Source organism: Python bivittatus, unplaced genomic scaffold, assembly GCF_059951505.1.
Source record: "Python bivittatus isolate LINGU-HERP-01145 unplaced genomic scaffold, Pbiv_v1 ctg000700_np1212, whole genome shotgun sequence".
Lineage (NCBI taxonomy): Eukaryota > Metazoa > Chordata > Lepidosauria > Squamata > Pythonidae > Python > Python bivittatus.
Window position 1 is genome coordinate 72160459 of NW_028277098.1, and position 17740 is coordinate 72178198.

General features: G+C 38.2%; 1 long non-coding RNA gene across 1 annotated transcript; it reads right to left on the reverse strand.

The window, feature by feature from the left end:
- Positions 1-826: 826 nt before the first annotated feature.
- LOC112540685 (uncharacterized) lies at positions 827-17512 on the reverse strand. The gene is made up of 3 exons (XR_003084757.2): positions 17342-17512; positions 11653-12021; positions 827-6904 (listed from the first exon to the last, which is right to left on the reverse strand). It is a non-coding gene; the product is annotated as an uncharacterized LOC112540685 (long non-coding RNA).
- Between the last annotated feature and the right edge of the window lie 228 nt (positions 17513-17740).

Below are 17740 nucleotides of genomic sequence, written 5' to 3' on the forward strand. Positions count from 1 at the left end.
TACCTGGACTAGTCCCTGCAGTTTTCTTGGCATGATTTCAGAAGTGCCATTGCCATTGCCTGCCCTTTCCTGCCTTCTCCTGCCTTCTGGTTCCAACTTCCAGCCCAACTTCCAGTTCTGACTTCCGGGTCCATCTTGTTCATATCGGTAAAAGTTTGCAACATTAAAGTTTGCAAGTAGGGGACTGTCTGTACCAGAAGTGCAACCACACTGCCTGATCTTGTCAGAAAGGTAGACGTTATCAGAGATCAGGTGGTCCCTCAAAATAACCAGGTTCTGTGCATGAAGAGCTTTGCAGATGGTAACCAGCACCTTAAATTGCACCCAGAAGCCAAGTGGCAATCAGTGCAGTTCGTGGAACAATAGAGTCACATGAGCATATCATGGAGTGACCATTACTGCCCCTGCCACCTTGTTCTGCATCAGCTGTAGCTTCCAAGTGATTTTCCAAGGCAACTTCATATACAGCACATTGCAGTAGTGCATTTGTGAGGCAATTAGGGCATGAGTGACTATCTGGAAGGCCTCCTGATCCCAAAATAAACAAAACTGGTACACTAGATGGATCTGTGCCAACATTCTCTTGACCATAGCTGCCACCTGCTCCTTCTGATTGTGCACCAGTCTTGAATGGGGAAGTACTACCCCATCCAAGACAAGAGATGGAATCTCCCCAGGACTGTGGGTGGGGTGGGGAGCGAATATCCACAGCCACCTGGTCTTGTCAAGATTGAGCCTGAGCTTGTTACTTCCCATTCAGATTCACACAACTTCCACACCCTGAGACAGGACATTGACAGCAACACTTGGACAGTCTGGGGTCAAGAAGTACAATTGAGTTTTATTAGGATACGAATGATGGAAGACCTCACCCAGTAGTTTCATACAGATATTGAACAGGAGGGAGGAAAACATCAAGCCTTGTGGCCATGCACTGGGCCTCGCATTCTCAATCCCTGCAGTCATTCCAGAAGGATACTATGATCAGTGATATCAAAAGCTGCTGAGAAATCAAGGAGCACAAGGTTAGATGCACCACACCCATCCTGGCTCAGCCAAAGGTAATCAGCAAGTGCAACCAATGTCATTTCAGCACTGTATCTTAGCTTGAAACCTACCTGGAATGTATCCAGATGATTCACTTCCTCCATTATTTTCTAAAGCTGTTGCCCAACTACTTTCTCAACCTAAATCTTCTCTTGCCTAAATCTTCTCTACCTTACTAAAAAGGGAAAGTTGGAGACCAAATATCTTTTAGCATTTTGTTGCTCATTTATTAATTATAATAAATGCAGTTATAGTGCAGTTATAGAGTCAGGCTAATATGCCAGGTTCACCTGTCACATGAGCCATCAATCACGATTTATAAATCACAATGGCTGAATTCATTATCATGATAAAGACAAAAATCAAACAAGCCATGTTAAGACTTAGCACAATTTGTGAACCCCGAAACTATGATTTATTCAACAAACCACAGCTTAGTATAACATGTAAACCCATCCATTGAAAAAGCTCTCTAAAATATACGGAATAATCCCCTCGGTTAGATACTGATGCATGTATTGTCCGTGACATACATGGGTTGCCTGCCTGCCTGCCTGCCTGCCTGCCTGCCTGCCTGCCTGCCTATAATAATAACAGAAAAAGAAAAGAAATAAAACACAAAAACAATTATAATGCAGATACGTTCTCAAAAGAGAGAGAGAGAGAGAGAGAGAAAGAAACAATGCATAAAAATTGCTTTAAGTGAAAAAATCCACAGAAACCCCCCCCAAAGTGTAAGATATCATTGTAACAGTTACAATTCTATATGTACTTATCTAATGTAAGTATTATTCAAGTACATATATATTTATTTCTAATACATTGGTATAACTATCATTTGTCATTAACCTACTGTGTTTTGTATAAACGAATTCCATATTTCATTATACTTGTCCATACAAAGGTCTATAGGCAATCCGCTCATAGGTGGCAAGCGCAATCAGGTCTTCAATCCATTGAATAAATGGGGCCATACATTTATCTTTCCAGTGCTGCCATATCAGTCTTTTGGCCATAGTAAGGGCACAGAGAATCCATTTACGTTGCCAGATGTCAAATTCTATGTATGGTATATAGTTCAAAAGAATATTATCCTCTGAAAAATTTAGCTTTTGTTGCACATTCATGTTTATATACTCTACTCCTTTCTCCCCAAATTTAGTGAGTATAGGACATTGTAAAAACATGTTTTAAAGAAGCATTATCCTTCTTACATCTCCAACAAAATGCTGTCTTAGACTGACCTTTTCTATTCAAATGTAGTGGAGTCCAATAAATTCTAAATATTATTTTTGTTGTATAAGTTGTAGTTTAAGGTCCATTGATACTCTTGGTATAGAAATTAAGATACTTTCCCATTGTCCAAGCAATATAGGAACCTCTAATTCTTTGTTTTACTCATTTCTTACATCTGCATATCAACTTTATAGCCAACTTTATATTGATGCCAGTCACACATGGTCATGGATGTGGCTTTGCATTGGTCAAACCCCACTTCAAATACTAAGTCCATATTCTAGAAATTCAATTTAAGAAGGAGTTAGACAAATTAGAACTGATGCAAAAAATGCAACAAGGATGATGCAGGACTGAAAACTAAATTCTTCAAGGAAAGAATGAGGAAACTGGGCACGTTTAACCTTGAGAAAATCATACCAAGGAGGGACATAATAGCACTCTTCAAGTATCTGCAAGAAGGTAATGATCTGTTCTCTATCATTCCAGAATACTGTACAGAATATGGAAACTTTCTTAAATTTCAGGAAAGCAGATTCTAGCAGAATGATAAGAAAAACTTTCTGTAAGAACAGTTCAACACTGGAACAATAGATAATCTTTTTTAAAACAAATAATTTATAATTATTTATTTAAACAAATAATTCTTCTCAAGAACTCTTGGGAAAGTCCTTGGTGCAACTCAGAAGCACCTGGTTTATACATCATACAACACTATAATATGTTTGTAGTTTTGGCTTAGCATGTTGTGAAAACTCAGCTACTATGATTTTAAACCATGGTTTATGACTTAGAATGATGTGTGAACTCAGCCAATTGTGCCCTATTCAATAAATCATAATTAAGCAAATTATTGCTTACCATGATGGGTGAATTCAATCATTTCAGCATCTAAGGATCTTATTCAAATGTCTGTAATCCCAAATCCAAGCCAAAATAGCAATAAATGCAGTTCACTGCTTAAACAGCCATTTCTTTCTGCACTGTCCAATTTTGAGTATATGTGTTTATTTTCTTTACATTCTCTCTTTGAATTGTTCTGGAGAAGTGAAACATTTGCTCACAATTCTGTGACTCAGATGTTTACAGGTAGTCAATTCTGTGACTAATATAGATAGTCCTCAGTTTAAGAACAAGTTCTGTTCGCAAGGTCTGTCCTTAAGTTGAATTTGTATTAAGTCGGAACAGTATTATTGTATAATACTGTATAAGTAGTATTGTGTAATTAATTTGAACCATTGTATATTTAACTCAAATTTTGCTGCAATAGGCTCTGTTCTTAACTATGGGTTGTCTGTAAAATGGGTGTTCTTAAGCTGGGGACTACCTGTAAAGAAATGGTCCTAATACAGATTTTGACATTTTTCTTATGACCAATATAATATTTTTCAGTGCTGTGTCACTTAGTAAATAAGCATCTGATATCAACCTAGAAATCTGAAGTCTTATTAAAATATAACTGACTAAAAAAAAAAACTGATGGAACTGGGCTCTACTAAATGTAAAAACACAATCCTAGTGAATTTATTTGATGCATTATATTTTTCACCACATGATGTCAGGGTAGCCACAATGAAACTGCACGTTGGCAAGGTGAACAAAAGTATACATGTATAATATACAATATAATATAACATAATATAATAAGAATACATACAGGAATGTCTGCAGGGCGTGGTCAAACAAGTCAAGATGGTGACCATGATGGAGCAATTGAAGCTTTGCCTGGTTTCTCTGTGTGTCACATGTGCAACACACATAAAAACTAGGTGGAGCTTCAATTGCACTGTTACGTTATATAGTGTTTTTGCACTATATCTTGCCTTTTTTTGACCACACACTGCTGACATCCCTGAATACATGAATGGATTCCATGTTGCAATTATTCTGAACTTAAATATACATCTAAAAATGCTTCATATATGATATGTGCTTTTGTACTGAACAGCAATTCTAACTCTTTGCTGCATCTTGTGGTCACCCATATTTTTGCAGCCCAGTTCTAGAACCTTAATATATGGTGTATTTTCCTTACCTGACTGTGAGAGATGCTGGAGGACAGAGCTGGGGAAATCTTAGTTGAGAATGAAAGAAAATGGAACAATTTTCCATCATATCCATTATATTCCCCAGTCTCTGCCCAAGCTTATCAAGGAATCAGCCAATTGTGTTTTGGATTAACTACAATTATTCATCAATCAAAAAACCACTACAATATTCAGCGTTTTCCTAAGACAGTTCCTGAACTTTCACATTGCAGTAAATCATAATTGAATCATGTTTGGTGAATAAATCACAATAAAGTCAAACGTAAACAAACCATATTATGGCTTAGTATGGCCTTAAACCATGATTTATGGTTTAATATTATGTGGGAACTAAGCTGCTATACCTTCTTCAGTTAAAGCAAATCATGGTTTAATGCAATGTATGAACCTCATTTATACAGTATCTGCGTATTAAGTACAATTGGAATGCTTGTTACAAATGGCTGTTATAAGGTCTCAGCAACAGGGGACAAGTCAGGGCTACCATATCTGGGCTGCACTAGATGGCAGCAAATAGAGTTTCTGTATCCCACTGCTACCATCTCATAGTCATCCAGCTTTTGTAGCCCAAAACTTGTAGCCCTAAGACAAATCCTATTACATTTCCAGTGAGTTTGTGAAATTCTGTGGTCCTTCCATTTGTGGAATCATTTTCAAGCTAGGAAAACTGAGAGTCATTACAAGACATTACTTCTGCCCCCAAGAGTCCCTGGTCAAATGGCAGCGATGAAAAGGCTGGATAAGCCTCCTGCCTAGGTTTGCCAGGAAATAATGATTTAGCCTGAGGGAGGGGGAGCTTCTTGGCCAATCAGTTTGAAACTCTCCTTTGAACCTCTTAATAAGTGTTGATAATCCCTAAGTATTTGTTGGCATTTGAAGCAGTAAATTACTGTGTGCTTCGCCATCAGAAAGCCAAGCTAAGTTTACTCTGGAGCTTGTGGGATCAGGTATCAGCTGGAGTGTCTCTGTGTATGGCTTTCTTCTTTCCTTCTCTAGCTTTGCAGATCCTGGCTGATTTGTGTAGCTCACCTGGAGCCTCATAAACCACATGCTGTGCTAGTTCTCTTCTGGATGAGGGGAAATGGATCAGAATGCAAAACAAGCTCTTTGTTTTCCTGTTGATAGGGGAGAGGCCGGTGGAACGGCACGGACTGTTAGTCATCTATACCTTGATGTACGAGGACTTGAGGAACAATCATAACAATCTCAGAAATTGCCTTAGACTTTATAGACGTAGTTGCTGAAAGTAAAAGTTGTCAAAACAAAATTGGCAACAAACATGTTTGATTATTGTGTCAATGTCAGGGTTCAAGCATCCATAAATATGAGCAAAACCTGAATATAAATAAAAGCAGCTGGAAAACAATAGTATTGTGTTTGTGTATGCATTTTCTACACTGCATTATTTTCTGTTTATGGAATTTTAAAAGATTAGAAAATATATTATCTTTAGCTATTGGCCTATTTGCTAGCTGTAGTTCACAAACAGTTGGGGTCAGTTGTTAAATTGTTAAATGTCATATGCTCAAAAGGGGTTCCTCAGTGGGTTATAATGGGGATTAGTGCTGTAGCATCTCTATGGAAAATATGAGGACCATTATCCCCAGTAGTTCCTGCCCAGATGTTAGCTCTAATGGAGTATTTCTATAGGCGAATGAAACAGAGAAGGCAGGAGAATTAACTCTGCATTTCCACATATAAGCTAAACAAGTAAAAAATTGTGCTGGCATTGTAGGTGTGTGTGGGGGTGTCTAAGCAGTTTACTGTGCTCATCAGCACTGGACCATCAATGAATTGGAAAGGAATAATAAACTGAAAAACTGACATCTAAACAAAAGACTGCCATGAAAACTTAGCCTTACATTTCTCCATTAGATATATTGGTTGGCTGGAAACCCAAGGATTTTTTTGTAAAATCCATCATGGCTGGCCAAGATGTCATAATTAAAAGTAAACAGCAAGGAAATTTCTTCCCCTTCCTTCTCCATATCAACAAATATTTTAATAAGTTTAGAATCCAGATTTCCAAGATGGGCTCCCAATGATATAGGCTAGGTAATAATGTGAATCCCTTGCATTCTTGCAGTTGTCACCCAACAGGACCTCAAAGGACTTTATAGACTGTGAAGTGGAATTCATCCCTCACATGCTTGCAAGAACATTCTTTGGCAGAGTCCCACAGCATTTAGACTCTTTAGTAACTACTTCAACTAATACTCTCTCACCTTTAGCAGGGCTGTCAGTGAGCAAAATCTAACAGGCACTATATCAACCAGTATGCCAAGAGCTCCTAATATGCAATTGTCCTTACTGAGGAAGATCACTATTGGATAAAACACTCAGTTTCTGCAGAACATTACTCTGGAGCAGGAAAGCTCTGAAGGGCAGAACCAACCACTGTTAATAAAGAACATTAGCAAAGACTTTGCTCAGCTCGGGTATAACTTGTCTGAAGAACCAAACTCCTTTTATTCCATTCTTCTCTTCAGTTCTCACTTTTTTAGGCAGCAGACTTGAAGATAAGTCCTCTCTCTTTTTTCAATCTTCTATGCTGATTAAGAAGACATAATTGTCTAAAATAAAAATACAATAGGTAAATAGTTGATAATAAACAGTACCACCCCACTAATTTTGAATCACCCCACTAATTTAGTATCACCCCACTAATTTTGAATATGTTCAGCTGAAACTAACGCAAACCCAATATTTTTTTAAGTATCTAAAACAGAAAATCCAAAGGATGTCTACCAACAGCAATAATTAACTTAGAGTTTTTCATTCAATAGAACTTTTGCACAGAAGATCCCATAGATCAAATTGTACTTTATGCACAAATTAGTAAGGAATTGCCCTTTTAGAAGAGAACAGTTATTAGAAAAGGCAATTAGGAGCAAAGAAACTTTGGCTCTGTCCTCATTAGCCATTTATATCAACACTAGCCTCACATGGAAGCACCCCTGGAATATCACAGAGGCACAGAGGTTGTCAGAAATGGGGTTGGCTAGCCCCTTAGTGGCCTGGCGTGGCCTCCATCGGCCTCTTGGATTTTTTATCTTTTTTCTATCTGTGTAAGTGTGGTTCTTTTTTATAACTTTTAATTATGTATTTATGGTTTTAATTTGATGTAAACTGCCCAGAGTCCCCCATTGTGGGGAGATGGGTGGGGACAAGTCTACTAAATAAATAAATGAATAAATACATTTTACAATTTCTGTTCCAAACATGTGCAAGTCTGGGCCCAACTCAGCAACATGTTTTGTTCCACATCTCCTCAAAAGCAGTTTTTCCACTAGCTTGTGCTCTCCTGAGGTATGCATGCATGCATGCATGCATTAACAGTTATTAATTAATTAATTAATTAATTAATTAATTAAACCAATTTATATAGCTGCCCATCTTACCATAGGCAACTCTGGGCAGCATACAACAAAGCTAAAAACAATAAATAAATACATTAAAAATATAAAAAGCAAAACAAAACAGAGAATAAAAGGATGTTATAAAACAGAATAAAAGGATATTAATTTCATGTAATTTTATTAAAAATTTTAAAAATGAAAGTAAAAATTAATACAAACTATTATGAAGTAAGGAAGAAAAAAGAAAAAGAAACAAATCAAAGAAAAAGCTAAAAGTGCAAGAAAGAAAAAAATAGAAAAGAAAAAAGATACAAAGAAGTGGCTTCTGATCTTCTCTATAGCAATTATAAATACAATTATAAATTTACCTCTTTTTCTAAAGTTACATCATGACTCTCTTCTTTCTATTATCTATCCTGTCTAATCATCAAAACCATAAATTTATATATTTATTTATCGTATTTATATAGCTGCCCATCTCACACAAAGTGACTCTGGGTGGCATACAACAACTAAAAAGAATAAATACATAAAAAGATTCCACAAAGTGGGTGCACAGCAGAGAAGGCCCGCCTCCTGGGACCCGCCAAATGTAATTCCCTGACAGGTGGGGCCCGCAGGATGCCTTCTCTGCCAGACCTGATGGGACGGGCAGATGTAATCGGGGAGAGGTGGTCCCTCAGGTAACCCAGCCCCATGCCATGAAGGACTTTAAAGATCAAAATCGGCACATTGAATTGGACCCGCAATTGGACCCTTATGAACTTATAAATTATAAGTTCATTTTTTCTGTTTTATGCAGAAAGTCCATAAGGGCTTTCCAATCAGCAATAAACATAGATATTGTCTTTCCTCTAATCAAATAAGACAATTTGGCCATCTCCACAAGTTTCGTCATCTTCACCAACCATTCCTCCACTGTAGGTATTGCTAAATGTTTCCATCTTTGTGCATACAATAATCTCATTGCAATTATCATACACAAAAACAAAGCTCCATGACTTTTTTCCAACTGTTTGTCCATCAGTCCCAAGAGGAAAACTTCTGGTCTCAATTGTATATTAATCTTTAAAATCCTCTGAATCAGTGTATGTATTTGAAAATTTTCTAGCTTTTTTACACATCCACCAACCATGATAAAATGTCTCTTCTTGTTGTTCACATTTCCAACATAAATTTGAAGTGCCTTTATACATTCTGGACAATTTCTCTGGTGTCATATACCAACGGTACATAATTTTATAAAAATGATCTTTAAGATTATAACACAATGTAAATTTCAATCCTTTCAACCAGATATTTTTCTATTGTTCAATCTGTACATTATAACCAACATTTTTGGCTCACTTTATCATACATTCTTACACTTGTGCTTCTGTTTCAAATTTCAGTAAACGTTTATACATTTTAGCAACTACATGTTCATCATTTGTACACAATTCTTTTTCAAAATCAGTCTTACAAAGTTCAATACCATAAACTCTTGCATTAACAGCATTTCTAATCTGTCCTAATCACAGACAACTCTAGGCAGCAAACTGCAAAAACAAAATTCCAATAAAATAATCTAACTGAGCAAATACAGTAAAAACTTGGACTGGTGCTCCCAATCAGCTGAGGCCAAAGGCACAATGTCATAAGACGCTTCTACTCGCTTTCAGAATGTAAGGAAGGCTGGGGCCATACATGCCTCAGGACAAGGAGTTCCAAAAAGTGGGGGCTACTATTCCTTGTCTACCTTGGTAAGCCCTCTCTTGATGACTGGACTGAATGGGCTCATTCTACTCTGGCAAGGCATTGCTTCATGCACTCTGGTGGTTTACCATGTAGGGCTTTAAACTATAAAGACCAACATCCTGAACTGGGCTTGGAAGCCTACTGGCAACCAGTACAGTGCCTTTAAAATAGGTATTATTTTACACTGATGGAATTGTCCTGCCCATAACCTTGCCACTGCATTTTGTACTAGTTGTAGCTTTGGGGTCATCTCCTAAAGCACATAAAGCAAATTACAGTATTCCAACCAAGTGGTGATCAAGATGTGATCACCAGGGCACCTGATCCAGATAAGAGTCATAACTGCTGCATGAGCCAAAGCTGAGGAAATCTCATCTCCATCCCCACCCCTACCCCATTCATGGAGGAAAACTACATATTTCAGAAAAATCATAAGTTCTATTTGTGTCATCTTCTTTGTAGGCCAAATTTACCTGAAAATCATAGGTTTGTTTTTCAAAAGTTTTTTTTAGTTGTGGACTTCTGTTTTGGGGAATATGGGACTCTCTCCTCCCTACCCCACCTCTATTTTTAAGAGTTCAAAGATTTGTCTTTGTTTCTTATATTATCTGATCCAAATGAGGTTACAGTTCAAGAAAGAGATAAAACATTGCTCTGGAGCTATTTTAGTTTACATGTGATATGAGCTATTGCTTCTCAACCAGCAATGTCACTGACATTCATTCTCTTATTCCAGAACATTTTAAGAACATAACCCTAACCCTAGCCCTGATGGATCTGGCCAGACTTTTGTTACTCACAGGAGCCAACCAGATGCTCTGGGGTGCTCAGATGCAGGTGATAGAGACGTATCCCTCTCTTGCTGTTCCCCTACTACTGGTATTTGAAGATATGCTGCCCTCAACTTGAAGGTAACATTGAGTCTCAAGTTACTAGCTTTTGATAGCCTCTCCTCCATGATTTATCCAATCCCCTTGTAAAGCTGTGCCAGTTAGTGGCCATTGGCACATTATATGGTGGTGAACGCAGCAGGTTAATTATGTGCTATGTGAAGAAGGGTGTTTTGTTTTGTTTTACTTTGTTGGTTCCAAATTTCCTTCCAGCTTCCTTGGATGATCCTTAGTGTTAATGTTCTGAGAGAAGGAGAAAAACGTGTCTCTCCATTTTCCCTGTCCACTTTCTCCATGACGTTCATGATTTTATACACATTGATCATGTCCCCCTTAATCACCTTTTTGCTGAGCAAAGGCATTCCAAGCATTCTAACCTTTTCTCATAAGGATATGGTTGAGATTCCTGATCATTCTGTTTGCTCTGTTCTGAACTATTTCCAGCTCTGTTTTAATCATTTTCAAATGCAGTGATTAGAACTATACACAGTATTCCAAATGTGGACATATCACAGATCTGTCTGAGGTCATCGTAATTTAGGCAATTTTATTTTCAATCCATTTCCTAATGGATCCCCAGCTTTTAATGTTTACAGCTTAGCAATTCACCCAGAAGCATGTTTGAATATTTATGGAATGTGTTCCAGATGGTAGTGCATTCAGAGATACATGATCCCAACTTAATTTTTCCGTTGTCATTTGTCATTTAAGCTATTAAACATTTCTATTATTTGGCATTAACCCATATATTTGGCATCACAATATGTTCTTGTAAAAATATGAGCACACAGAATAAATCCACACATACTGACTAAAAGTGGGACCCACTGTGTTCAAGTGTGATTGAAATTGCAGCTATGAATAAACAATATTATATCATCAACCAGGTCAAAGGAATTAATGTTCACAGACTCAAGTACTGTAAGATACTGTGTCTGCATGCAACTGATGTAGTAGAATTTTATCCAGGCGAGTGCCCATGTTTGGATATGATGAGTTAAAGCAAAGGATGATATGTATTTTACAAATGAACATTTGGCTGAAGCAGTCCTCATTGACCCTACTGGATACTGAAAGGGGGACAATTTCTTTTCCACCATTCTCCTAAATATAAGAAACTACAGTCAACAAAACAGAGAAATGATCCTGCAATACCATTAATTGCACATGGATACTTAAAGCTAGGAGAATGCAACTCATCATTAACATGTGAACATTGGCTGAGTTCAAACATCATACCAATCCAGAAAAAAAAGAAAGAAATCAAACTGTGGCTCAACATGATGTGTGAACTGAAAACTACCAAATCAATTATTTCCATGCATATGCACATACCTACTCCAGGCTTCTCCACTAACACATAAAAGTTGTCCAGGGCCTTCATCTCTCCCATTGTTTCTGCACATTTTGAAAGGAATTAGAGCAAGGAGATATTCTTTCAATGCTCCTTAAAAGCATTGCTCCTTAAAGTTGTGCCTCACCAGTGAGGAGTTAAAACAGAGACTAGGATTTCCTTTTGTAGCATGTGGTAGATGAGATGATCTTTGAGTTTCCCCCCAATTCTGTGATTATGTGGCTACTGCCTGTGCCATTACATCAGAAGCAAAGGATACTTCTATGGAGCTGAGAACACACTGTACTTCATATCGGTGCCTTGTTGAGTGTCCTCAGATGTCAGTAAGTCTCCTTTTTGTTGTTGGGATTCTGAAACGGAGAACAGAAATAGGAAGAGGATTTGCATTCACCACTTTATAAACAGAAAGTGATGTCTTCTGTCAGTCAATGTACGTACTTCTGAGACAGAGGACAGACTCTGACCTGTTACACAGGTCATATGAACACCTCCTCAAAAACAAAGTTTAGTTGCCTGGCAGCATTTCCATGCGTCAGACCCTTAATAGAGCTCCCAGCTGCTGCCTCACACCAGGGGAGTGAGGTAGCTTGTGTGAGGACAAACAGGTGGATGGATATGGCAATGCCCAATGTGTGGCTTCTACCACATACTACATCCACATATGGAAAGCCCAGACAGGGGGCTTCTGAAGTAGAAGCAACTGGTAGATTGAAGTATATACATTAGAAACATCCCAAAGAAATTTTGATCTAATCTGTTCCCTAAAAATCAGTGTAAGTTTACATGTAGAGGTGTGTGTATATATGTATGCCATAAAGAAGATTTCCCAGACTCGCCTCCAAATTCGGATATATTATGTACACATTATTTGCTTGGTGAAACATCAGGTGTTTCACCAAATATTTCACAGCATAAGGATCTTCGCTTAAAGATACTCATGTTTCTGGAAAACTTAAAATTTAGTAGCTCTTGGATATTCAGCCTACTTTGTCTAACTTAGTAAACATTGGAGGCGGCAGCAACAGAGCCAGGAATTTTGAAGAATCAAACTCCCCCAGGTGGCCAGAGGAGGAGGATGATAAAAGAGAGGTGCTTTCAGGATGTCCCAGGACTGCCTTGGCTGGCCTGGAATTCTGAGAGTAGTCCCAACACATTTTATGGACATCAGATTGGGAAAGGCCTACACGGCAGTTACAAATCACCAGATTTACACTGGTAATACACTGAGGTTCACAAAACACCCTAAACCATGAGATAGGTTTAGTTTTGGCTTAGCAAGTTGCATGGTTTGTAAACAAGGGTTTATAGCTTAGCACAATGTACGAATCCAGTTACTGGTTGGATACCTTGTAAAATTTTTATTTCTTTTGTTAACTTAATTCTGTGGCAGGTGGGGTTTTTTTTTTTTTGTATGTGTGTGCCTTCAAGTAAGTGTAGACTCCTGGTGAATGCCTGGACTAATCCTTGCAGTTTTCTTGGCAAGGTTTTACAGAAGTGGTTTGCCATTGCCTCTTTCCTAGGGCTGAGAGTGAGTGACTGGCTCAAGGTCACCCAGTTGGCTTTGTGCCTAAGGCAGGACTAGAACTCATGGTCTCCCGATTTCTAGCCTGATACCTTGACCACTATACCAAACTGGCTCTCTCTGACATTATGTAGTTTGTTTATTTATTTAGTCTTCTGGTTTCTAGGCTGGTACCTTAACATTTTCTAGTTAAACTGCATATTTCAAAACAGATTTTGGAAGCCTAAGAGAGAGAAAAAAATGAAGAAGTAGAGATCTAATTACACTTTAACAAATACCCCTTTGATAATGAATGTTTTTGTTTCAAATAAGGGTTCAAAATATACTATTTTTATATTCCACCTTTCTTTTGGGAATTCAAGTTGGCAGATATGGAGTCTCATTTTATCCTCACAACAATCCTGTGACATAGATTGGGCTGAGAGATACTGACAAGTTCAAGACCCCAAAAGCTGCATGATTAAGTGAGGATTTCAACGAGGGTTCCCTATTCTGATCAGATTTAGAAAAATCACATAGAACTCAGTGAGATTCAATTACCTTAAACCTACCCTGTCAGTTCAGTTTTTCAATGGATGAAATTGTTAACAAGAGAATACATAAAGTATATTCCCAAATTCTGAGAACAGGCCAGAATACACTGTCTTACCAAAGTGACAATCCCCTGAATGATACATTCTTCGTATAGCTCAGGCTTGCTCACAGCTGCCATCATTGATCAAAAGTGAGGTAGATAAATAATTATGTGTCATACACATGCTGAAAAGCTGCTTGGTTGGTTGACCAATGATTCACCATGCTCTAAATGAATGATACCAGACATGGAAATGCTGCCTTATTAGCCTAGAAATGTATGAAATAACATTCGTCAATGGGACTATCAATAGCAAACAGGCTTTTATGAAAGATAGGTTGCCCATGTGATCCTCCCCTGCAATATGCAGTCATCAAGTGTTCAGTATTTTCTTAGATATATTCTCAGTGTCTGGATTTGCACATTGGGCTGAGCCTTAGTTTACCCATGATTTATAGAATAAAATGCAACTGTTTGAGTTCACTCAATGCTGTAGACCAAAATAATCAGGCTTATAGAATATGCTAAGTCACAAAAAAGCAAACCACATATTATCTTATTCTGTGAACCTAGACAATCTCTGTGGGCAAATAACAGAACCCACAAGTGATACATATTAAGCATGCACATGACAGACATGCAGGAACACAATAAATGTGGGAAAAAATTCCCCAAACAAAAAAAGTTTAAACTATACAAAATTCTTTGTCCCAATAAAGATAAGATCCCACACTTTATTTTAGGTTTTAGATTTCATAGTGTTGTTATATGAGATGGAGGACCTCTGGTACTCCAGGTGTTGAATGAAGACTATAACTTCATATATTAATTTGCAAATTCAAATTACATTTGAGGCAATTGCTAAACTTTGAGACTAATCTAATGTTATTAAAGAAAGCATCAACTTAGTAACATGAATCCAATTAGATTTATCCCATCAGAGAAGTCAGGTTTGAACTTTTTGACATTTAATATCCATGTCAACTGCTTTCTCAGGCTATAGCAGAGTTGTTGGCTGGCCACTTCTTAGCGGAGTTATTGGAGATGAATATTCAGGAAATAAAATCAAACACCTGTTAGGATTTTAGAACTATATTAAGACATGTGTCTAGGAAATTAAACACTGAAGTGGAGATGAAAGAGTCCCTACCCTGTTCCCTATAAACTTCCTTAGACAAAACAAATCGGCATCTGTCTCAACAAGAATAGTTCCTTGTTTTACTCTAATGTCAGTGTATACAGAGCTTTTAAACACGTATGTTGTTTTGCCTTCTATAAATTAATTCAATCAAAACAAATAGTAGAATTGTTTGCAATGAGGGAACCCCCCCCCCCCCACTATAACCCAGACGATATTGACGTTATTATGCCAACTGTAGTTTTATAATAGTTAACAGGCTTTTGAGTTTCTTGGAACTCTTCATTAAGTAAGATATTTAAATGCCAAAAAGAAAGAAAAGGGGGAAGGTTGATTTTTGAGCCATCCTGAGGGTTCATCCTCACATCCCCTTACCCATGACAGGAAGATGTCCCATAACTGTTTTTATTTATTTAAACAATTTTTATCACCACCCATCTCACAACAATGACTCTAGGTGGCCCCCAGAGGATTAAAGTAAAAAACAGGACATAATTTGCAAATCAACATCCAAAACAATAATATAAAACCTAGCCACGGTCTAAAAACCACTCCATTTACAGTTAATGAAGAAGAGAAGTAGACAAGGGCTGGTTCAACTTCCCAGCCCAAAATGCCAGAGGAAACATCCAGGTCTCTAATGTCTTATGAAAGGCCAACAGGTTTGGGGCCAGCTGGATCTCCAGGGGAAAGCCATTCCATAGGGTAGGTGCTATGACAGAGAAGGCATGACTCAGGTCCCACAAGATAACATTTCCTAACGGAAGGGAAATGGAGCATGCCAAACTTACCAGTACCTTTAAAATTTTTGTTATGATGCTGCCCTTTTCTCATGCTGAGCCTACCTCGGATACATATTTACCTGATCCAGTTTTAAAGTAGTGTTTCCCTCTTCTCCCAACAATGGAATCAGAGAACTGTTGGGTAAAGAGCCAGCTCTGTCCCTCCTGTCAGCCAGCCCAAAAAAGAGCTGACAAGAGATTAGGGGCATGGGGGGATACTAGGGCTTCACCACATGGCCCACCCAATCCAGTCAGGCTGTTTTCAGACTACTTTTAAAGACAGGTTTGGTGCTCTTGTGGAAGAGTGCAAGATCCATGTTTCAAAATAACTCTCCACTTCTCCTGCCAGCCTGAAAAACAGGTGACAGGCAAGAGGCTAGTCTACCCCCACCCTTGTCTGTCACCTGTTTAAACATAGATCTTGCACTCTTCCAGAGGCGCACTAAACCTGTGTTCAAAAATAACTTTACAAACAACTGATGATGGGAAAGGAGCCATCAACTACCCCCTGCCAATTAGCTGTGTTTAGAGCTATCATCTCTCTTGCTTTACCAAGCTGTGATCACCCGCAAATCTACAGGACCTGATCTGCAGAGCAGGCTAAGGCTTCAACCCATCCCATGGATGATTTGTGGGGTACCTGTTGCCTTACAAAGCAGAATACTGACAGCTCAGGACCAAGTTTTGACAAATGGTTAAACCCATGATCTAGTTGTCTATTAAATATTTCCTACTCCCTTAGGGAACTATTGGTGGTTGTTTTCCCCACCAGCAGGTGACACCAAAGGAATCCAACAATCAATTTCCTTAAGTTGTCCAGTATCACATCTGTAAAGACAACATCAGTCATTGGCCTCATTACTAGCTCTACAAAGAGGACAAAGCCTGCTAGCATAGACTGGAGGAAAGCACAATAGATGGAATATAGGGGAGCCTCCAGAAAGGCAAATCAAGTCTTTTCAGATATAATGTGTTATTGAGTTGAACTAGGGGCTCTCCCACAGGTTGCTACGAAGGGCTGAGTCCCCTATTTTCTGATAATATAAATTCCAATTGTTAAAAAGTTAAGGCTCTTTTCATCCTATGCAAGATACTTAGGGTCTTGGCTGATGGAAAATAGAAAAATCAAATAGATATTTCTATAGTTTTATACTCAGTTTGATTTTAACTGATCATATTTCCTGTGCTATTTATTTACTATATTTTTTCCTCTTTTTCTTGGAAATGGTTCCTGTTTAAAGTAATTTTGCAATCAGCCCACAGAACTTTCATTATAATAAACAGGCAGCTGTACTATTAAATACAACAAAGGCAATCAATGTCAAATCACCTGATTTAGTTATCCCATTGTACTTCGTAATTGCTTCTTTTAGAGAACTTTGAAGTTCCTTATATTTCAAGGTATTTCACAAAGTACCTTGGCTGTCTCTCATTTTCAGTATTTGTTATTTCTGAAAGAATGGCAGTATATAAACAGTCAGTAAATAAATAAAAGTTCATTCTATACTAAAATGATTACAGTGGCTTCAGAAACACCACTTGTGCCCTGCTGGCTCTACCTTAATCTAAGAGGGGAAATGGTATTGTTATGACTGATTGTATGGCTGAAGGCAGGTGTGTAAGTGGATATTTATTTTATTTCTTAGAGTTATACCTCATCATTGTTCCAGAAGCTCAAGCAGCTTATGTAACATTTGCTCTTCCAGTTTTCCCCTCAGCAATAAACCTGACTGGCCCAAAATTTCTCCAAGAACTTCCATGGCTGAGCGAGACTTGAACCTTGGTCCCTTGCCCTGATCCAGCCAGTGACTATCTCCACCATCTTCTTTCTTTCACTTCGAGTTTTATGCCAAACTGCTGAAGATCCATCAAGCCCATGAATTTCAAGGCAGGGCTCGAATTTTCAGAAGAAAGGGGTGGGAGGCTCCAGTCCTTCCCCATATGAGGCCCTTTAATTTCCAACATTTCCTCCGAACGAATTAAGAATAGATACTTCACGGCCAAGGTCTGCGTAGAAAACTGCCCCGCGAGCAGAGCCGGCGTATCCCGCAGC